The sequence below is a fragment of the Bactrocera dorsalis genome, chromosome 3, assembly GCF_023373825.1.
Source record: "Bactrocera dorsalis isolate Fly_Bdor chromosome 3, ASM2337382v1, whole genome shotgun sequence".
Taxonomy (NCBI): Eukaryota; Metazoa; Arthropoda; class Insecta; order Diptera; family Tephritidae; genus Bactrocera; species Bactrocera dorsalis.
The window spans coordinates 75,276,116-75,300,302 of NC_064305.1; the positions used below are offsets into that span (position 1 = coordinate 75,276,116).

Below are 24,187 nucleotides of genomic sequence, written 5' to 3' on the forward strand. Positions count from 1 at the left end.
TTTTTATCTAGGTTCTCAAGTATGTTGCGCTTTTCTAAATTTTTCCCTACGCAAAGAAATTGCTGCTAATGCCGTGGCTGTAACAAATTGCCTTGCAGGTAAACTACTTGTACATTACCTAACAAGTACGCAAGTAAATACACACAAACATACAATTGTGTATATGAGTATGTGTAGAAATGTGCGTGTTCGCCGGCCAAAGCGGAAATCGTTGCGAAAACAAGTTTCCTTCCTTCGCCAAAGCACTTGCTTGTTTAGTGCCAGTTACATGTGCGTGTGTGTGTGTGTAGTAGTGTATGAGGCCAAATAGTACCGTTTACTATACAATACACACATGTGTGTTTAAAGAAATACCTCGGCATGCTTGCCATACCTTCCAGAAACAATTTCAGCTATTCAGTTTTTAGTAACTGAATAATTCTTATATTATATACCGTTATGTGGGCTTTGTTGCAGCTTTTTGGTTTACTGCGTTTGTGTGCTATACATTTCGTAAAATACATTCATTCAATAAGTAAGGCTTATAAGTACCTTCTAAGCAGTGTTAACAACGAACTGCCGCAGGCGCATGTGTTGGTAAAGCATTTATGTGTGTGTGAAGAGTGAGGAAGGCATACAATAAAGTATGTATGATGAAGAACAATAGTAAAAGTGAAAGTACAAACGAAATTTTTTGGATTCCTGAATCCACTAACCTATTTGATGTTATGGCATTCGATGCCTGAAAGTATGCTAATATTATTTGGGAATTTTGAACATTCTTACAAGGTGCAGCAAAACTTTCCTCTAAGAGTCGTAACAAAAATGTCTATAAATTTTAAATATGTGAATAAAAATATTATAAAAATTTAATTTGAAAACTAAATAGCTGTTATCGAGATCCTTATAATTTTTGGTAGCAACATGATAAAATCTTGGCGCTCAGATGTAGGCAACGTTTTTGCCAAATTCAAAAAATTATTAGAGTATACTCGCATACTTAATAGAAAACACATTTCCGTCGTACAACTTACACCGTTTTGTTAAGGAAACAAAAACTTAAACCTAAGTAATCCCTTTATAAAAATGATCCCATGATAGAATAACGAATCTCCATTTCAAAATTAATGAAACTTAGCAGCTGTATTTTAAAAATTTCGTAGAGAATATAGTCGGAATAGTGTTTTAACTTCAATAATTCTGAAGATATAATATTATTAATTATCGCAATGTGTTAATTTTGACGCACATTGTATTTCCCCATTTTTCTGGCTATTTGTACAATCCATCCCAAAAAAAGTGTTAATAATGAATCAACCAGATTTTTGATACCTTATCCTTCGGTTCAAATGCTTACGTCAGTGACTCTCCAAGATTCTGTGAGCTCTACTTGTGTTTTAGAGAATCTTCGTCGAATAATGCTTCCAATTTCTCTTCCTCAATTTTAACAAGTTCGCACAGTCAGAGGGATGTTCACCATAAATTCCATAAAATTATGATAATTTTTGGATGAGGTTTTCTTCATATTTAAGTAATGAAGAAGAATTCCCCACAAAGCATTCTCTCAAGCAATATAAATATAAAGGAAACTTGAAGCCGTTTATAAAACCTTAAAACTTTGCACAGAAAATCTTTAAAAAATATTTGGGTTTGAAATTGTAATATAATTTTTATATTACCGGCGGATCAAAACTTCCGAAAATTAAATAAAATAAAATTAATATTGAGTCTAATCGCTGTCAAAATTTAGTATAATATGTGAACAAAGAATGTCTGCTTTACGCCTTTTGAATACTTAAATATGCATGTAAATCAATAAAACTTCAAAAATAGTGACAGAATTTCTTATTAATAATTAGTAATATTTTTAAGATATTTTGTCCACATTAGCTCATAAATAATGAGACGCAAAATGAATATTTTATATTTCCGCCTACCTTTGATTATTTTCAATTATGTGTATTTGTAAGTATTTTTTATTTAATATAAAATTTATTATATCGCTTATTTGTCAACACTTACCCTGCATCATAAATTTTGAAGACAAAATTAAGAACTTTTTTTTAACAAACGGCCTTCACATATCACTTGATACGTTTCTTTATCACTTTTTTGGTCTGTTTGGTTGCTCGTGTTCTTATCTCTATGCTGTCGGATGGCTGCAAAAAAAAAAAAAACAAAAAAACAGTGTTGGTCAATGTTTTGTTAAAAAAAAATAATTAATTAAAATAAAGTATGTAAACACTTTTTTTAGCAAACAAAAATAAGCAGAAAAAAATCATTAGACTTACTGGTTTTTGCTAAGTTAAGACGTAACTGAATATTCAAAATTCCAACTAAATTTCATTACTAACTTTAGTGTATCCCCAAACAAAAAAAGGTTATGTGTGATACAACGGACACGTTACTACTTAAACTTTCGTTGAAGATATATCTGACGGCCACATATAGAAAAACCCATTTCCTAGGACAAAGATCTTTGGTTTCTCCGGTCAATGCCTTTTTGTAAAGTCGATTACCCTTTTGTTAAACTTTAGTGAGGTCAACAACCTTTCCTCAAGGCAATGACCTTTTTGTTTACGTTTAGTATTGACAACAACCATTCATTTCCTAGATCAAAGACCTGTTTTTTAACTTTAATGAGCGAAACAACTATCCGCTAGATCAATGACCCTTGACGAGGTCAATGCCCTTTTTGTTTACATTTAGCGACGACAACAACTCTTAAAGAGAACAATGTTATTAAATTTTATCGATGATAACAACCCTAAAAAAAGAAAACAATAATCCTTACCTTCAGCAAACTCAACAACTCATAGCCAAGTCAATTAAGGTACATGTTATAATGGTTCGATATCAGCGAAAAAGACGTACGATATCTCAAAAACTGATAGATCAGTTCAAAGATATACTGATATACAAAGAGAAAGACGAATAGGACGATATCGGCTCAGTTTGTATTGCTGATCATTTATGTATACATTTTACATGGTCTCCGTTGTTAATATATATATAAATTCATATATTTGTACACATTATCGCTTTTATGCGTGTGGGTTACATTGCTACAATATGAATAAAAACAACAACTACAACCAACGCTTATCTTATCATGAGCAAACAAACATATTTATCTGCGGTAAATGATTTTCATTAACAAAATATTCAGTGATACCACACGCCGCAGCTTGTTGAACCACCGTTATATGTATTTGCCTCTGTCACTGCAAGTATTAAGTAACAGTACTACCGCTTAGCGGTTGTTGTGGATAATATGTCGTTGTGTATAAAACGTTGTTGTTGTAATTTTGTAGCTTAAATAAATAAGGAAGGTCTGCGCAATTGTTTTATAAAAATGTTATATGATATATGATTTGCTTGGTATAAGAATTATTTACATTAAAATCAAGTGGATTGTTTGTAAAATATTTGGAGTGTTTGAGTTTGGGTAAGATAAAAACAAAATTTTGGTCGCAACTGATGATATAGAGTATTAAAAAAAGTTAAAAGAATAAAGAAAGAATTAAAATTATTTTTTTTTTAACATTTTTAAAATTATAAAAGTAAGCTAGAACTATGATTATATTTCAATTATTGTTAGTTATATTGAATTTTGAATATATTTCAATAATTACAAATACAATTAATAAGTTTTTATTTTCTTTTCAGATTTATTAATTTATTCTTCCATAATGGCAGAAATCATAGCAGCAACTGTAAATATCTAAAGCTCTAAGTGTATGTTGTAAGTGTGCCGAAAGTGTTAAGTTTGAGCTTCAATTTCATCTCGTAATAATTCTTCACCATCGACAGGAAATAAGCAGTAGAGGTAAGGGCATAAATATTTTATAAATACTAAATTTATTTGTCGTACAAAACTGATATTTTAGAATTTTTTAAAAGCTGTTGCCTACATTTTGGCGCAATGCTGAAAGTATGAATTTTTCAACATTTGTTTTATTGAAAAACTGCAAATAGGCAACAAATTGTATGGTTTCTCATCATAATTAAACTTAAACATTATTCTAAGTATTCGAGAGATTTCGTGATTCCTTATGTTGGCTCACGGTTTTTAACGATGCTGCAGTGAATATATAATGAGAAGTATAGTTGGCTTTATACCGCTGGAATTTTCTCGAAACTCTTTTATATCGGGCTAATAACAAGCCAATTGAAAAATCGCCAGCCTCACACATAAATGGCGCTATTAGAAGTGAGTCCTTACAATTTTTAGTTCGCCTTAACCTTAAAAAGGCGCGAGTATAACAAGCGGTCCGATCATTACTTCGTGAATTATATAATTTTGAGTGAATCCGCTTCATTTTTATTTATTTGTGAAAAAATTTCATTTTATTGTGGAAAAATGGAAAAAATATCCTATTGATAAAATATTGCTTTTGAATGGAAAACATACAGTTATAGCAAAAACTTGGCTTGATGTCAAATATCCGGACACCGCCACAAGGAAAATCAACCATCAAGGATTGGTATGCAAAATTTAGCCGTGGTCAAATGAGCACTGTGGACGGTGAACGCAGTGGACGCCCACAAGTGGTTGTTAACGACGAAAGCATCAATCAAGTCCACAAAATAATTCTAGCTGAATGTAAACTAAAGTTGTTCGAGATAGCACTCTAACGATATCAACGGAATGTGCACATCCCTTCACTCACGAAGATTTGGTATGAGAAAGCTCTATGCCAAGTGGTTTGTGCGCGAACTCACTTTTAACAAAAAACCACGACGAGTCAGTGATTCGGAGCAGTGTTTGGAGATGTTCAAATGTTCAAGCGTAATAAACCCGTTAATATAGATTAAATATGGCTCCACCACTTCAGAATCCAGCACACTTTGAACCCGTTCCAAAGCGTGAAAAAACGCAACAGTCCGCTGGCAAAGTAATGGTCTCTGTATTTGGGGATGCGCATGAGACATCTTTTTATTGATAACCTTGAAAAAGGAAGAATCATCATCAGCGACTATTACATAGCGACATTTCCTTTGGAAAAGAATAAAGTGCTGTTTCACCAAGACAATGCTCAGTGTCACAAGTCAGGGAAAACGATTGCAAAAATGAAATGGGCTTTGAACTGCTTCCGTATTTAATGTATTATTCAGACTTGGCCTCCAGTGACTACTTCCTGTTCTTATATCTCAAAATAATGGTCGCTGGGAACAAATCTTCGTCGAATGAAAAGGTGATCGCCAAAACTTGTGCCTATTTCGAAAATGATTTGTCAGTATTACAAAGAATGTATCATCCTTGAAGGGAATAATGCTGAAGAAAAAACCAATTTTACCAAAAAACTGTACTTTCCTATAAAAGGCCGTAGACTTTTCAATTAACTCTTTAAAATAGCACTTTACAAAGTTTCAATTAGTAATAAAACGTATTGCGGTTGAAAAAGCAAGAATTTATTTAGTTTTTTTTGTATGATTTGAACAAAATGACGGCCAAATGGCCATTCCGAATCCGTTTGCATATCTCCACCAATTTTCGGCCATTTTCGATGACCCAGTGCAACATTTCAGCTGGAATTTCGGATATTGTGCGCTGAATGTTGTCTTCGAACTTCGCGAGCGTTGTTGATTGATTGGTGCGATCCTTCAATTTAATGCATCCGCAGAGAATATAATCTATAGGCGTTAACTTGCACGAACTTGGTGGCCATTTAGATTTGTCGACATTAACAAGTCGCCAAACTTTGCAGCAAATATGTCCATGTTGACGAGAAATATGAGGCGGCAAACCGTCTTGTTGGAAATATAGATCTTTTGCGTCAATTTTTATCAAATTCAAAGAAAAAAATCGGTCAAGTCATAACGCTTGCTAGCATTTCCTTCTTAATTTCGAAAAAGATAAGGCACGATGATGCCGCCATACCACAATGTGGTACAGCAGCATTTCCTGAATCACACGAGGATTTAACTAACCCCAGTAGCGACGATTTTGTTTGCTGAAGAAGCCATTAAGCCAGAAATGGGCAGTTGAGAAGATGACTTTTCGATGAAAGTGAATTTACGTAATCATCTTGGATAATTCCCAAGCGTTGTACCAAAGTACTTGACAATTAAGTAATGAGACTGATTTTATTGCCGCGCTTGTGGTAAACCTGTGACCTTGAAATTCCCTTTCTCTTTTTCCGGCATCCCTCCCCTCTTCATTGATATATGCAACATCGCTCTAGCTTCTTTAGTTTGCCTGCTGCGTCAAGTTGAGTAGACGTGTGTTTGTAGTGGTCGTCACGAAAATGGAAAAATGAAATCAAGAGCAAAGCGTCTCGATAAAATTTTGCGCCAGATTGGGCGAAACATCTTCGGAAACGTACACTAAAATTGTAAGAGTGTATGGTGAGAGTGCTCTTAGATCCGGAAACAAAACGCCAAAGCGCACAATGGTTGTCTCCGCGCACCCCCCGCCCGAAAAAAGCTCGCATGAGCAAGTCGAAGGTGAAAACGATGATTATTGCATTTTTTGATAGCCTTGGAATCGTCCACAACGAATTCGTTCCACCGTGGAAAACTGTGAATCAAGTCTACTATTGCCAAGTACTTGAAAGATTGCGAAAACGAGTCAACAGGGTGCGCCCAGACATCGCTCGTAACTGGATCCTTCATCACGACAACGCGCCGTGCCACACCGCCCTCAGCGTGTCCCAGTATTTGGCCTCTAAAGGGATCGTCGTGTTGCAACAGCCGCCTTATTTGCCAGACATGTCACCCTGTGACTTGTTTTTGTTGCTTAAAACAAAATCGGTGGTCAAAAGAACCCATTTTGAGTCGATTACGGACATCCAGGCGGGCCGTGACGACGGTACTAGCGGACATCTCAGTCGAAGCGTTCCAGAAATGTTACGAAGTATGGAAAACGCGCTGGAATCGCTGTATAGCTACCCACGGAGACTACTTTGAAGGGGATGGCAGAGTTGTAGAATAAGTTTCAAATATACGGGTTTTATGGAATCAGTCTCATTACTTAATTGTCATACCTCGTAAAACGTGACATGATGAAAAAGCAGAGCTTACTGAACACACTGACAATATTTGATACAAATTTCTAGACAAATAGCTGCCAAGAACGCATGATCTCTATTGATAGACGCTAAATATACCAAATTTATATACAAAAACATTATAAGAATTCAAAACAAACAAAAATTACTGACAAGAAATTGATTAAAAAACAATTTCCTGTATGCAAAATATATTCATTCTTCAACAGCTTCAGCATTTCTCCCACCATCATCGCTTCTTTAATTGATTAATTCATGTATAATTATGAATATATACTCAAATTATAACATCAGTAACTGTCAATAATTAGTTTCTCCTGGCATTCATTTGAGTGATTTACGAACTTACGGCTTCAAAATAGAATAATAAGAGTGTACACGACAGCCACTCACCACTGCATGCTTTGGGATATATGTTTTAGCAAACATTGTTATGAGTCATCATAGATCATAATTATGCCAACAGCGACAGCAGACTAAGACAGATAAAACGCATCACTCAATTATGACACATGTATGCCGACAAATACTCGCGCCTGCGCATGAAAGTTAAGCTATCAATCACACAGCAAGTAAACAAATAAACATAGATAAAAATGCCTGAGGCAAAGCAAAAGCATGAAAAGTTTAGGTGAAAGCAAAAATCAAAAGTGAATGCTTAAAATTTAGTGTTTTAGGGCGGAAGAGCTAATTACAGTGGCTGCATACTGTGCTGAAGATTAAAATAATTGATCTGTCTACTTTTAGCAGCGACTGTATGAGAGCTAAAATGGTTAATTACTTTAAAACTGGTAACCATATGGCAATGGCGCACCAAAACAAAGCCACAAAAAATAAAAAAGCGCTTTTTCCACAAACACCACCATCAAGCGGTAGTTGCGGGGGGTTGAGGGTGGTGCGAGTGGTTGAGGGCGGCGGTATGTGCTGCGACTTCGATATGCTACACGTGATTGCGCGCAAATATTTCAACGTTTGTGCGCTAATTGAACCGCAAAGCGGGCATTTAAAACGGGCGCAGATATAAAAACAATAAAAACGTGGAAATTCAAACGCACATAGGCAAGCCTATGAAGCAATGGCGGTACGCTTATCAGTTGTCTGCATGAATACTGTTTTAAATTTGAATAGCACAAAGGTAGCAGCGGCGAGAGCTGAAATATGCCGCTTTTTGCTTGTATGTTACTGAATATATACAAGATGTACACACACACATGTACGAGTATATGGGTGCATTAGTATATATGTATCTATGTATGTTTGCATGTGTATGCGTAAATGTCAAAAAACATTCAGCATAACTTGTGGGATTTCGTCATTCACACAGTCAATTGTCCAACTTTCGAACCCCGCATTGCCTGCACACATTGAGCATACACACAGTGCTTTCGTTACTCATACGCCCCGTGGCACCAACTGCGCGCTTTCGCTTTGTTTTTTGCGATATCACGCAACAATTTTGATATGCTGGTCGGCATTCCTCGCATGATTCGCGCGCACAAAAATTTTGAAACGTTATGCTGCTGCTGCGTATGTGTATGTGTGTGTGTGTATTTGCCTTGTGCGGTAATTATATGCAAACAAGGCGCATATCGTTTGTCAACGCTGCGACAGTGTACATTTTTTATCCAAAAAATGAATTTTTTTGCAAATATTACGACAATTTTTGCATATCTATTTATGCTTTGTAGCATTGCTATAAGAAAAATATGAAGCATACTATTTTAAGCACACAGAAAGACATACAAAACAATACATACTTTCATACATATGAAATTATGCGTGTGCTTTGTATGCTTGTATACCAGTAAAAGTATGTCTAAGCATTGTTTTGTTAGATTATGACCCTCGCACACACACACTACAATAAACTGTTTGATATGCTTGAGTGCGCCTAACAGCCACCAAGCTGACGCCTAATGCCTAATGGTCGAAGGTCTTTAGCCCGCTGCCAGTCAACTCCATACAGATTACATCACACGTACACATGTATGTGCGTGTGCAGTTATGCGCAGTTATTTGTCAGTTCGTTTGCTCGCTTATTTATATATTCTTTTTATTTAGTTATTCACCATTCCTCTCTCACACTCTCTTATTTGTCAACTTTCTATTTCTCAGCGGTCTCACTTTGCTTGCTCATTTGCCAGCTTCCATCTTGCTGTGGACCTTTTGCATATTTTCTTTGCTTACTTATTTATTTATTATTTATTATGTTGGAGCCGTCGGTGGGATACATTCTCTGCGGTGCTGCGTGCTATGCCCGGTTCGTTAACTTTTGTTGTGACATTCAACCCACAATATTATTTACATATATATCAAAATCAGTTTTAATGTCAGCAACAAATGTTAGTGTAGGCAAGATAAACTTATAGATACTACTTACACAGTTATACCTTTTATATACACATATTTATATATATATGTATTTGAACACAAGTACATTTGTAGGTGTGTAAAATATGTTAATTGTGTGCTCTATGCTCTGCCTGTAGGGTTTCGCAAGAACATATTTGCACATTAAGTTATGTAATGTCGATATACGCCAAGTCAGTGAAGGCCAGCATAAAGTGAACAGCCAGTTCCATAATGGCTTAAACAGCAGATTTGCTTCATGATTTAGATTTAAGGAATATAAAATTAAATAAAAATGCATAAGGCTTGAAAACAGGAAGCTTTTTAAAGACTAAATTGTATTCAATTATTGAATTTCGGAAATTTTTATTTCTATATTTTATCAGTAGAAAATCAAAATAAATTTCTTCAAATCATCTAAATCATCAATCACCAATTTAGAGCCTGCCTCAAAGAAATGTCTACCATTTTACATTCCATCTCTAACTAACATGTCTAAAACCTTTCTGTTTTTAATTTCACCGTGTCAAAACAGTTTAAAGTTGCCTAAATACCAACTGATCAAACGTGATCCGGAAAAAAAAAACTAAATTTTCGCGTATCTTAATTATCGCCTCCAAATCTCCTGTGCCAGTACACACATCCCAACATTTAATCCAATTTTTCATTCACTTTTCATAAGCCTCTTATGAGCTGGACCTTCATGCCTTCAGCTAATTTTGTGTTTTTCGGTTTCGGATATGTTTTTCAGGCGCCATTTGCTAACTTATTGAACAGTTTCATCGTCATATTCATCAACTCGCCCATCTGTTTACCAGTAATGATGTGTTAACTGAATGTAAAGTCCTCAGCTACGTTGTGAAGCATCGCTTTTGTGATCTCGAAAATATTCAAATCTGTTGGTAAAAGTTTAGCATTGACATGCTTCATATCCAGCGTATCTCTGATGTCGAAATTCGTTAACTCTTTTGATGTTATCTTCATTAGCAGTAATAATCTAGAGAAATATTGTGCGTCATTCCGATTGGGGGCATAGTTTAAATATACCATTTCGAGACAAATTTGATCAGTTGGTATATTAGGGTTTAAATAGACAAAACAACAATAAGTATAATCATTTTTGTTTATTTATCAGTATTACTCTGTTAGTAGTTGCTGCACTTCATCTGCAATCTTTTGGGCGCTAGTATATAGCCCCTATTCCACCCTTATTAACTGGCTTAAATTTCGTGGTAATACTTTTTCCTTCAGGGAGGGATACTTCCTACTTTTTCAAATATCTTGTGTCCATTTAGGAAGGTTATCAGATTTTCTGTGGAAAACTATCGGAACTTTCTGCACTTCCAATCCAATTATTTAAAGCATTTATCCTGAGTTTTTTAATGATTTGAATCTGCTCCAAAATTTCAGACCATCAACACGGCCTACACAAAAGAAACGTCAAGCTGGAGGCAGCTGATTTTTTTTATTGTTTTCATTTAAATTAATAAAGTATACTTAATCTCTTCTCTCTCTCAACCAAAGGATCGGAATCTAAGCAAATTTTATATATGCATATACTACATATAACTCGTACATTGACCGACATATTCGGCATAAGATTTTTTAGAAAAATCATTATATGTTCTATATGAAAGTTGGGGTAGTATCGACCCGATTTTATCATTTAACTATTATCACGCCACATTCCAAAAATGTTCCCTGTGTATCATTAGGGTACCTCACATACAGACACCAATCATATGGAGTTAGCAGGACGTTCGAAAATCCTAACAATATGTTACTATTTTAGGCACAAAGTTATACTGTTATGAGTAAAACATGTTTTGTAATTTTATTGAGATAACTCAAATATTGGCCGATATGTCAAGCATAAAGTAACCTGGAAAATCAAAAATCAATATAATAGATATATGGGGTCTCAGAGAAGTACTGACCCGATTCACTCCCTTTTTGACACACAGAATTATTACTGTCAGTTAATTAATCTCTCTGAATTTCCTATATATATCTCATATATGGATCGATATTTTCGGTGAAAAGTTAACTATAGTACTTGGGTCCACAAATTCGACACTTAGTCGCTTGAACAGTTTTCGTTGAATTTTGCCTAATAATTTTGAGTATATCTAAATCTGAATGATTACAACGAAGAACATTAAAAGATAACTGGATATTTTCACGGAAAATTGTTGCGAAATTAACTTCAATAATATCATCACGCATCGTCTTTTAAGGTATCTTTCCAGTGTGAAATTTTCGAAAAATCGTTATTCAACTATGGGATAGTATACACCGTAATAAACATTCTCTCAAGTTTTGAAATCGAAATTCAAATTATTACGGTCGCTACAGCGTTTTTTGTAGAAAGGGGACAGAGTGGGGAACGGAACGAGACATCAGCCTCGTTTGCGTTTTTCTTATAATCTATCACGCTATGGAAGCGTTTTTTGAAATCTTCATATTTTTTTCTAAGAAAAACTGTCGTAAAGAAGGCCGAATTCGATACTTTTCATTCAAAACACCCAATAAATAAAAATCTTTTTGTATTCGTCACTAATGTATTTATTTTATTAAAAAAAAACACAAAAATCGCGAAAACCAATGATTTTTCGGAGGGTCATACTGAGACGATCTCTAATATTCACTCTAAAAGGGTTATATTTTCCTCACTTTTTAATGAATATAAATAAATATAAAGTATTGGGTGCCTGATTGAATGTGAATCACCAAAAACAAAAAGCAATAAGAAACGTGTGTCCAAATACAAAACAGATTTGCTTAATCCTTCCATATTATTAACCCATCCATCTGTCCAGATCTTCCAGTATCGTATGTAAAACTTTTCAATAAAAAATTTTTAGCGCCACTCATGGTACCACCAATAAATCCATTAACACTCTGTAACAACAAAAAATGTTTATCCCCATAGCACACCATAGATTACTTCTCAGTCTCCAAGCTTGTTTACGCCATCGCACCCTTTTATTTATCTTTCCTTCTTCTTACCTCTCTCTACGTCAAATCACAGCCACAACAATTCTTTCTGCTTGTCCATATTGGTACATATATATATAGACACATGTTGAATCAGCGCCATTGACAACGAGCACATATTTGCGTAACAGATGTTTCAATATTTTTGCGTTTTCCGCCTTACGCCTTTGACAGCTTAGACGCACAAGGCTGCACGTATCCTAGTGCATGTGCTGTCCTGTCGTTTCTGACGTATTGCCCACGCAAATCATTTGTCTCAATGTCGTTTTGATGGCCATTTGGTTATGCGACACCTGACAGAAGTTTCATTTTGCGTTTTTGATAGCCTTCAAGTGCACGGCGGCACCTGCCGGATGTGTTACCATTCAAATCTTTTTCCTTGAAAATGCGCTATTTTTGATTTTGTAGTGTGACGGTTGGAAAAAATGTATTTTTTGTTAGTTTTGAATGAAATATGTTTAGTAAAATGTAGAATATGGCATAGATTTTATGTTTTTCGATGGTTTAAGTGTGGCTTTTGCATTGAAAGAGGATTCAAAAAATCATTTCATAGAAGCTAGCTTAGTCCTAAGAGATATTCTGTTAAAATTATATGCTTGTGTAGCGATTTTTCTGTTAGAAAATTCAAAGAATCAGCTCTTATATAACGATAAGGTTTTAATCCTGGACCAGAATCTCTACATCAACATCACATATAGACGACTACATCTCCATGTAGCCACCAATCAGTACCATTTTTTGCTATTTATAGTATCTGTCGATCGGACGGAGTTATAATTTACAGATAATGGGAACTTTAAAAACATTTTGGAAATACTTTTGGTTACTGAAATCACTGTCTAGTAGTTCGTCTAGCTCTTAGATTCCATTTTGTCATTTGAGGCTTTACTGTTTGCTTTCACGAAATATTGTTTAAAAAACAAATATTCTAAGGATTTCTACTGACAAACTAACACCTCTTACATGCACCCTGAAATTATCTAATCAAAACCGCCAAAGTTTTATATTCAGTTACTTCAAAAGAATACATATGTAGAGGCACTTACTTTAGACAGCAGTCGTTGGGGGCATTTTTACTTAGCGGGTCCCAAACCCAGTGCACAACCCCGTAGAGGGGATGTTCTGTCTTCTCAGTTTAGCTCGACTTCAAACAGATGTTTTCTGGCTACCCAGAAAAGCAAAAAGTAATACACTTTCCAGAATAGATCATTTCAGCGTAAGATTAAGGCATTTTATTTGCTTTTCTACTCTTACCACGACAAGAGAGTCTCTTCTAACCTTCAGTTACAGACAAATGCCATCTTTAACCCCACATAAATACTTAGCCAGCTAAGTGTAGAATATATGAAATAAAAATTATAACACATCAACCTTCACCCCTCCACACCATAAAGCGAATGGTCAATATGAATTTATAATTTAACGCTCAAACTCTATCAGCACACAGTAACCATTTTGCCCAGTAGGCTATCAAAAAATTTATCAAACTCATTAAAAATTATTTATTGATTGTAAATTACTGCATATACCGCCAGCAGTACCGTTATTCGATACACTCTACTATATGTTTTGTTCATTATGCGGCATTTTGCCAGCCAGCCGTGCAGTAATCCAGTTAATTTGACTTTTTGTTGGGTCTTTATGCATACAAATAAATATAAAAAAAAACAACAAATATACATAAAACAAATATCTATATATATGTACATATATATATCGACCTACGCATATATTTAAATTGGCCTACGCCACTTGGCTAATGAGCAAATATTTTATTAAATATGCGACAATTAATGAAAATTGGCATTTCTATGCAAACACATAAATAAACGTAAATATATGCATACACCATATGTAAAAGTACAACAACAGCATAAAACGTTTATCCACATGAGCCAGCAAAACACTCCTTCACACACACACTCACAAGTGCACATGTAAAACCATAAAAACGTATGACATTTGATATCATGCGAACGTAGCTATATTTAAATGGCATAAATATTTACAATTATTGGAAAATTTTATGCATAAATAAGCAGGTAAATATTTATTGGTTAATGAATAATTTCCAGCTATGACTTTATGGTTTTGTAAACATTCGAACGTGCAACATTGTACCCACGTTGATATACAGGCAAATATTTCATTAATTAGCAAAAAATTGCTCTGCATATCCACCTAAATTTACACATATGCATATGTGTGTACAAGTTTAAACATGTATATATGTATGCTTGTATGTTTTTTTGTAAGTGCTTTTACAATGGGAGTTAGCACTACTAATCCAGCTGCTAAATGCTGGCTTAATTAACGGCAAAAAACCGTCAATGAATTTGCACATTCAACTAATTACAAATTTATTATATTTTCTTTTACTAGTTATTCATGAAAATCAGAAGATATTCCATTTATTAAACTATGATTATTATAAGCAAATTGTTTTGAGCTTCAAAAATTTAATAAAAAATGTCAGAAGCATGTCAAAAGCATAGAATTTCAATTTACAATAAACAGCTAACTATTATATGCTGACCATTACCACAAATTAAATTATAATAATTATTTTCTGAATATCAATACTATTGATTCCATCAATAAGGCATTTTCTCAAGCTTCTTTCATTTACTAATGCGATCAATAATAAAAAGATCAATCACCTTTAAAGTTTATGTTTCGAAATTTTTAGGAAGCAATACTACGATTCAATACTACTATGATATAAAAAAGCTTTATAAAAAAAAATCCAAGAACAAATATCAACGCTAACACCTAAAAAATAGAAAAACAATATAAAAAAAAAATTCAAAATCAGAACCAAAACTAAAAATCAAAATAAAATCACTTTCAATACCAATATCAATACCAATACTAATACCAATACCAATACCAGTATCAATACCATTACCATTACCATTACCAAAACCAATAACAATACCAATACCAGTATTAATACCAATACCAATACCAATACCAGTATCAATACCAATCCCAATATCAACACCAATACCAATACCAATCCCAATACCAATACCAGTATCAATACCAATACCAATACCAATACCAATACCAGTATCAATACCAATCCCAATATCAACACCAATACCAATACCAATCCTAATACCAATACCAATACCAATACCAAATATACCAATATTAACACCAATACCAATACCAATACCAGTATCAATACCAATACCAATACTAATACCAATACCAGTATCAATATCAATCCCAATACCAATATCAATACCAATACCAACACCAATACCAATACCAATAACATTACCAATAACAATACCAGTTGGCTGAGCTCAGGCCACCAAGGGTTACAGCCTGGCGAACTGTTGACGGCCTAAGTTCTTAGGTTAGCTGCGAATACCCAATAAGCAGTCCCTGACCAAGAGCGACAGGAGAGGAGGGTTCGGCTTAAAAGACCTGAAGCATCCTACGAATCTCCGGTGACGAGGTGACTCGATGCCGCCTCAAAATAAGCATCCACAACCCCATAGAGGGTGGCCTCGAGGGATCACCTACCCACGAGAGGGAGGCAACATAGCGACGAGGGACGCTACAACGGAAATCGTAAGGAAAATAAATCCCCAACTGTAAATGCTCGGCCGGGGCAACAGACCGCAGATAGCAAACCTGAGAAACGCAGGTTAGCTGTAAATAACAAATACAGCCCCCGACTAAAATAAAGAGCACAGCAGAGACGACAACGCAAGAAATCACGCAACGAAGTAGGACCACGATTTTGACACACGATTTGGAAACGTTTGAATTTGGGCTGACGGCTGTGGCATTCTGTTACCTCAGTATGCAAGAGTGACATCTTGCAGAAATGGCTTTCAGGGTAATGTCATAGGCGCCTCCGTCCCGTTAAAACTTTGGCAGGGCTTCAAGTACGTTCGATGCTACGTCGCCATTAGGTTGGCGGTACAGGCTCAGTTGATTTCAATCCTGACTAGTGCTATGGTCCTGGCTCTGAACACGAATTCCCATAAGGTTTCGTGTCAACCCCCGTGTGGCCTCCCTGCAATGCAAAGATAACCACAGGGACCGAAAATGCAACTGTACAATCGAGCAAAGATAGCGGCTTGAAGCGGGGACCCTTACAAACATGAATAAAGAAAATAATGAAAACAACATACCAGAACAAAACCAAAAAGGACGAATGGACGACGAATTGAATGCCTTTAGAAGACAAAGCAAAATCTTGCGTTCGCCGCCACAGATGGGAAATGAGAGGGCAATCCAAACGGTTTGCATAGAGGAAACCGCCTCCTCTATACCTGAATCAGCGGAAGCAAGCACGGAGGCAAATAATAGGACTCCGGCTATCGACCGAGGTCTACGAAACGGATACAACTCTCCAAGGCAAGAATTCATTCAGAAGATGAGAGCAGAAGAGGATGAAGCCCTTCTAAAGTGCCGCGCTACCCTGAAAAAGATGAAGTTGGCAATGCTGAGACAGAAGAATATAAGTTCCGATGTAAAAAATGGGATATCCGAGCTAGACGAACTCTTCGATATCATCGGTAGCCTGCGCCGAAACTGGATGAAGGCAGAAAAGGATACGAGACGCACGACCACAACTAGGTCCTTGGATGCATGCAACGAACACGCCGATGTTTCAACGCCAGTGACAGCTCTTCCTAAACGAACGGCACCAAGCCCAATGGAACAGGAGTCAGAGAAAAGGGGGCGAGGACCCGGAAATACTGTGTGGCACGTAGTAAGAGGAAAAAAGATACAGCAGGCAAAACGACATCAAAGCGAAGAGCAAACTCAAGGACAAACAGATGACAAGCTCCAGAAGCAAAAAAGGGCACCCAGAACCAGAGTTCGACCAGAAGCAGTGCTAATCAAACCGGCAGAAGGCCGCAGCTATGCCGAGGTGCTTCAAAACATACGACAACACGTCATGACAGACCAAGACAAAGTGGAAGTCCGGGCAATACGGAAAACAAAATCAGGTGCCCTGCTCCTAGAACTGAAGAAAGGAGAAAAACCAAAACCAGAGCTCCGAAATGCTCTCACAAGCAACCTACGTGGTATAGCTTCTGTAAGCGAGCTAAAGCAGAAAGCCACAATTGAGATCCGAGACCTCGACTCCTTATCCACCGCATCAGAAATCACGACCTCCGTAAGACGTCTGCTAGAGCAAGCAGATGAAGAAATCACAGTGAGGACCAGCGCTCCAAATACTCGCGAACAAATACGCGCATATGTGACGTTGACAGCCGATAGCGCAAACAGGATACTAAAAGAAGGTCACATAAAAATAGGATGGATCAGCTGCAGGATGAAGCTTATGAAGGAAATTAAAAAATGCTACAGATGCTTCGACTTCGGCCATTTACAATGGGAATGCAAAGGCCCCGACAGAAAAGGCCAAGGATTATGTATAAAATGCGGGAAACCTGGGCACAAGCTGAAAGACTGCAAAAACTCACCGAGCTGTTGCCTCTGCGTAGAACAGAAGCATACCCAAACGGATCACATCCCAGGGTCTCGGTCGTGCGAGTCGTATAGGGAGAAAACAAGAACATGAAGATCTTACAGTGTAACATGCACAGAAGCAAAACGGCTGACCACCTCCTGCCGCAGCTCATGCTGGAACTCGGAACCGAGGTAGCAATCATCAGCGAGCAGTACAAAATAGCGCAAGATGGAACATGGCTAGAAGACACCACAGCAACAGCGGCAATATGGCTAACGGAAAGGAGTAGTTTCAGAAAAACAAACAGCGGGAGAGGAAATGGGTTTGTCTGGATAAAAAACGAAAACATTACGATAATTAGTTGCTACTTGACACCGAGCGACCCTATCACAGACTTCCAAGCAAAGCTCGATGCTATAGAGGATGCTGCACGACAAAGAAACCGACACTTAATCATAGCCGGAGACTTCAACGCCAAGGCCATGGAATGGGGCACACCGACTACAAACTCGAGGGGCCGGAAAATTCTCGACATGGCGGCTAGATTAGGCCTTATCGTCGCAAACAGAGGATCCCAAACCACATTCAGAAGACCAGGATGCAACGACACAACCCCTGATATCACGCTGGTGTCCGAAGGATTCGCAAACCAGCTGCGGGAATGGAAAGTTTTGGAAGACTATACTGGTAGCGACCACCAGTACATATCCTACCTCATAGGTCCAGACAAAAATCCAGCAACGACGAAAAGAAGAGGAACACGTAAATGGAACGCTTCAAAGCTAGACTCAGAAAAGCTCCTCGCGGCCATAGATGAAAACCCACCAAAATACCATGCAAGGTTGATTGTCCAAGCAACTATGAGCACCATTACTGAGGCATGTAAAATAGCAATGCCCAAAATAAAAGGCGGACATCTAAAGAAAGCAGTTTACTGGTGGACTGACGAAATCCGAAATCTTAGACAAACTTGCCTGCGCAAAAGACGACGATATACAAGAGTTAGAAGAAGAGGAAGAAACGGAATGGAAGAGCATAAGGAATATAAAGCTGCGAAAACTGAGCTGAAAGACGCAATAACAAAGACAAAGAAAGATAAATGGGAAGAGCTACGTAACGATATAAACAAAAATCCGTGGGGTCTCGGATACAAGATCGTAATGAAAAAACTCGGAGCAAAACAGTCCCCCACTGAGTTAAACGCCGCAGCTATGGAGCACATCGTAAACACTCTGTTCCCAACCCATGACTTGGGAAGAGACCCACCAGAACATGCACAAGAGAGCTCATGTCCGCCTTTCACCTTGGAGGAAATAAACACGGCAGCAAACACTTTAAAGATCAAAAAAGCCCCTGGGCCTGATGGGATACCAGTGGAAGTGTTAAAGCTAATCGCTTTGGAACGTCCGCACTTACTGCTATCCATGTATAATGCATGTCTAAACGAGGGCATTTTCCCAGAAGTATGGAAGAGGCAGCAGCTGACCCTAATAAGCAAAGGCAAAGGAGACCCAGGAACACCATCAGCATACCGACCTTTATGCATGCTAGATACAGCAGGAAAGCTATTAGAAAGACTGTTGAAACCTCGCATCATAGCCGCCATAAACGATGCTGGAGGCCTATCAGAGCGACAACATGGCTTCAGACCAGGAAGGTCCACCATCGGAGCTGTGGAAGACGTCGTGCGCAGCGTGGAGGAAGCTGATCGGAAGAACAACTTCTCGAGGCCAATAGTCCTCCTGGCAACAATTGACATACGAAATGCATTCAATAGCGCAAAATGGGAAAATATGATCGACGCACTAGAAAGTCGCTTCAAAACGCCCCCCTACTTGATGAAAATGATACGAAGCTATCTTAAAGACAGGAAACTATTGTACGATACGAGTGACGGCCCACAAACTAAGGAAATAACCTCTGGAGCAGCGCAGGGATCAATACTTGGACCAGATCTATGGAATGCCAGCTACGACGGAATTTTAAACGTTGAAATGCCTGACGATTGCTACCTCGTTGGCTACGCAGACGACATCGCCGCCGTCATAACCGCACGTAATACCGACATGGCCAGGCGTCGACTTACACAAGTTATGATACGAACACAGACATGGTTGGACTCACACGGCCTCAGCCTAGCTGCTGAAAAAACAGAACTGATCCTGCTCACTAGGAAACATATCCCGCTGGAGGTAAATATGCAAGTTCATTCAGAAACTATCAAAACGACGAGAACCCTCAAATACCTAGGAATAAGAATGGACAACAAATTGACGTACTGGGCTCAAATACAACACGCTGCAAAAAAGTCAGCCAATATAACAATGGCGCTATCAAAACTCATGGCAAACACCGGAGGACCACTTGCAAGCAGAAGGAAATTACTTATGGACACAACACAGTCAGTGCTACTGTACGGTAGCGAAATATGGGCCGATACATTAAATGTAGAACACAGACGAAAAGTGCTTGCTAAAGTGCAGAGAACAGCAGCCCTGAGAGTTGCCTCGGCGTACCGCACTGTATCCGAACCCGCAGTGCTAGTGATAAGCGGCGTCATCCCCATAGACCTTCTCGCAAAGGAGAGAAGACAACTCTGGCTATGGAAGAAAGACGGAATAGAAATACACATGGCCACAAGACAACAGGCGAGGAAGCAAACTCTCGAACTGTGGCAAGATCGGTGGACAAGGGAGAGAAAAGGAAGATGGACCGCCAAACTGATTAAAGAAATAGAGAAGTGGCACAGTAGAAAACACGGCGAGGTAAATTACTATATAACGCAGATGCTGTCCGGTCACGGGTATTTCCGAAAATACCTATACAACATGGGAAAAGCAGAAAGCCCAGCATGCATTTATGGAGACGAACCACTAGACGATGCAAACCATACCATTTTCAAGTGCCACCGGTGGAAAGAAGCACGAAGGACTGTACAAAACAAACTAGGAGAACTAAGTGCGGAAAATATCTTAGACAAAATGATATCTAGCAGCGAAAACTGGAAAATAATTGCCTCGTACGTGGAACATGTTCTACGCACTAAAAAAAGAGACATGGACGCGGACTCCCAATAGAAGACGAGCCAAATAGCTTGATGCTGGCTACAAAATCGTAGGCATCCCTGGACGCAGGGAGAGTAGAAATTGACCTGTAATGGGTCCATCTTGGAAACCTTGCCCTGAAGTAATGCGAAAGCGGTCCCGGGGTAGGGGAAAAAGTTCCATGATAGAAGGGGGGAGTGTTTTAGTGGGTTCACCACTCACGTAGGATGACGATCCCTATATGGTGCGAAGGCATTTTAAACCCTCCTTACGGCCTATAAAAAAAAAAAAAAAAAAAAAAACAATACCAGTTATACCAATATTAACACCAATACCAATGCCAATTATACCAATATTAATACCAATACCAATTATACCAACATTAACACCAATACCAATACTAATACCAATACCAATACCAACACCAATACTAATACCAATACTAATATCAATACCAATACCAATAGCAATACCAATAGCAATACCAATACCAATATCAATACCAATACTAATATCAATACCAATACCAGTATCAATACCAATCCCAATACCAATATCAATACCAATACCAACACCAATACCAATACCAATACCAATACTTATACCAATACCGATACCAATACCAATACCAACACCAATACCAATACCAATACCAATGCCAATACCAATACTAATACCAAAATTACCAATATCAACACCAATACCAATACCAATAACAATTCGAATACCAATACCAAGGTTTTTCATACAATGTTTGGGGGAGCCACCAATTTCTCAAAACTTTAAATTTTAACAAGTCTGTCGATTATATATAGTATGTATATATTCTAATATATATTCGGTTTTTGGACTTGATTTAATTTTATGAAGAAAAATCTAACCGCTAGAACCTCCCTCTTTCCGCACCTGCTACAGAAACCATAACCTAACCTCATACTTTCAGCTACAAACACAAGAAACGCTCGAGATTATTACATAATTCATTTAATTTATTTTAAATGATTTCATTTTATTGCTTTGGCGCCTATATAATGCCGAATTTCATGACACGAAATAAAAGTAAATAAAATAAAAAACGGAGCTCAAGTATATTCTTGAGTAAGCCATAGCCAGTTGCTTGCACGTTTCCACTATTTCTTATAAATCCAATACTTTAACGAAAACGAACTGCCCTCACCCAGAATATACGGGTATTTGTAGATTTTTTTCGCATAGCCTGCACTTCGCACTTGATCCTTTGTGACGTCAAATTGAAACGTGACACGCAGCACCCACACCAATACACACACACACGCATTCCTACACAGCGCTAGCTGTTAAGCAACAGCGTAACGGCCAGTGAGCAGTTCCAAAAGCGGCATACCATTTCGTGCTTTAACAAGCTTAGGATTTCGTGATTGCGCCGCCATGGCGGATGAGCAATAAATTCCTTTCAATTGTTTCAGCAAACTGCATTACGAACATGAAGCGCGGCGAGCGTGAGCGTTGCAAAGCATGTGAAACAATATAGAAAAAATTCTGAAAAAAAAGAATTGCGAAGAAAATTGTACGCATTTGAAAAACAAGGACGCTTATAAAGACAACAACTACAAAAACACACAATGTCACGTTTCAAAAATAAATTGCCATCAAGGCTGTGTGCTGGTCAGCAGCGCGCGGGGGTGTCTGGTTGTGTGAGTGCCCGGGAGGAATACTCAGCTCAAAACATAATGAAAAGATTTGGTGAAAGAAAAATGACGAAGAAAGCAAAAGCGAAACGTGAGCTGGAGCAAATTGCATTTGGAAATAGGTCTACCAGTTTACGGTTACCACAAGCCATGTCTGCTAAACTCATAAAAGCAGATAATAAAAATAAAAACAAAAGCAAACGAGTTGAAGCAAAGCTGAGAACAACGGAGAACGCACGCAAACGACAGCGCCGCAGATTAGATTCACTTGCGTTGGCAGTTGCTTTGTCTCGCCGCTGAGTTCACGAATAAGGAAGAAGCAGCAGCATAAAGAGCAGTTCTTGTTGACAAAAGGAAACGCACAATCAAGAGCGCAGACAAGTGTGCGTGTGTGCGTGACCTCTGGTTATAATAACGGTTAGCTTCCGACTTGATTGTTTGCGGAGAAAGACGGGAAGATAAAGAAAGCTGCAGAACTGAAATTTTATTAAAAAATAATGGCAAAAAAGGAAAAGAATTCCGAACTTCAAGTCAAACAACTCCGGTTCCCGTTTCATATAGTAAGCTAAGAATAATAAACTGCTTTAAATCGGTAATAAGAAAAAAGAATTGCAACAAACTAAAACTAGATTGCAATTAAAGCCTTATATCAGTTGATTCTTCTATACAATTGTGATATTCGTTGAGTGGGATCACTATTTTTGATCCTATTAAAGTCCCTTACAACCAATACCAATACCATTACCAATACCAATGCCATTACCAATACCAATACCAATACCAACACCAATACCAATATCAATACCAATGCCAGTATCAATACCAATACCAATACCAATACCATTACCAATACCAATACCAATGCCATTACCAATACCAATACCAATACCAATACCAATACCAATACCAATACCATTACCAATAACAGTACCAATACCAACCAAATCGAAATTCAGAACCTATTCTAATTTCGATGCCAATACTAATACTAATGTATTACCAAGACTAACCAATACTAAAACCAAACACGTTTCTCGTACCAATTCCAATACCAGTACTATTTCCAACAGAAATACCAATAGCAATCCCAATACCAATACCAGTACCATTACCAACAACAATAAGAATACCAATAACAATATCAATATCAGTACCAATACCAATACCAATACCAATACCAATACCAATACCAATACCAATACCAATACCAATACCAATACCAATACCAATACCAATACCAATACCAATACCAATACCCAATGCAAAACTAACTCTTCTTATGTTTGGTAACAATCTTCATCTAGTATTGCTTTTATTATCTTCAAACAATATCTTGGCAAACCACAGAAATATATTTATAAACAAAATATTTGTAGGGAATGGAATCAACGTTGAGATAATTTCTACGAATTGATTATAAAGTTCCGTAATATTAAAACCTATTTCCTTATCTACACTTCAACTATAAGTCCTGACTCAAATTTGTACGCGTTCCATGGCTTTCCTGCCCAAATTTCTAACGTTCGTCTAACAAGAAAGTTATGTGAACCCGCTTTGGAACAATACATATTCTTACACCACCAATTGCCTCATTTTTTGTGCTTCCCTTACCCACTATCTATATGCGCTTAACAAAAGCACAGAACGTTGAGTAAAAACTCTCACTTGAAATATTATTTTCTGCATTTTTTC

At 37.4% G+C, this 24,187-nt stretch overlaps 2 protein-coding genes across 4 annotated transcripts in view; one reads left to right on the forward strand and one right to left on the reverse strand.

The window, feature by feature from the left end:
* LOC105229187 (uncharacterized) overlaps positions 1-2,138 on the reverse strand; it is a 226,675-nt gene extending 224,537 nt beyond the window's left edge. The window contains exon 1 of the mRNA XM_049453426.1: positions 2,002-2,138. The gene's annotated coding sequence lies outside the window, so the exon portion shown is untranslated. The remainder of the gene's footprint in view (positions 1-2,001) is intronic.
* Positions 1-24,187, forward strand: part of LOC105229131 (diacylglycerol kinase 1) — a 198,379-nt gene that overhangs the window by 21,438 nt on the left and 152,754 nt on the right. For all 3 annotated transcript variants that reach the window (XM_049453422.1, XM_049453424.1, XM_049453423.1), the window contains exon 2: positions 3,649-3,808. The gene's annotated coding sequence lies outside the window, so the exon portion shown is untranslated. The remainder of the gene's footprint in view (positions 1-3,648; positions 3,809-24,187) is intronic.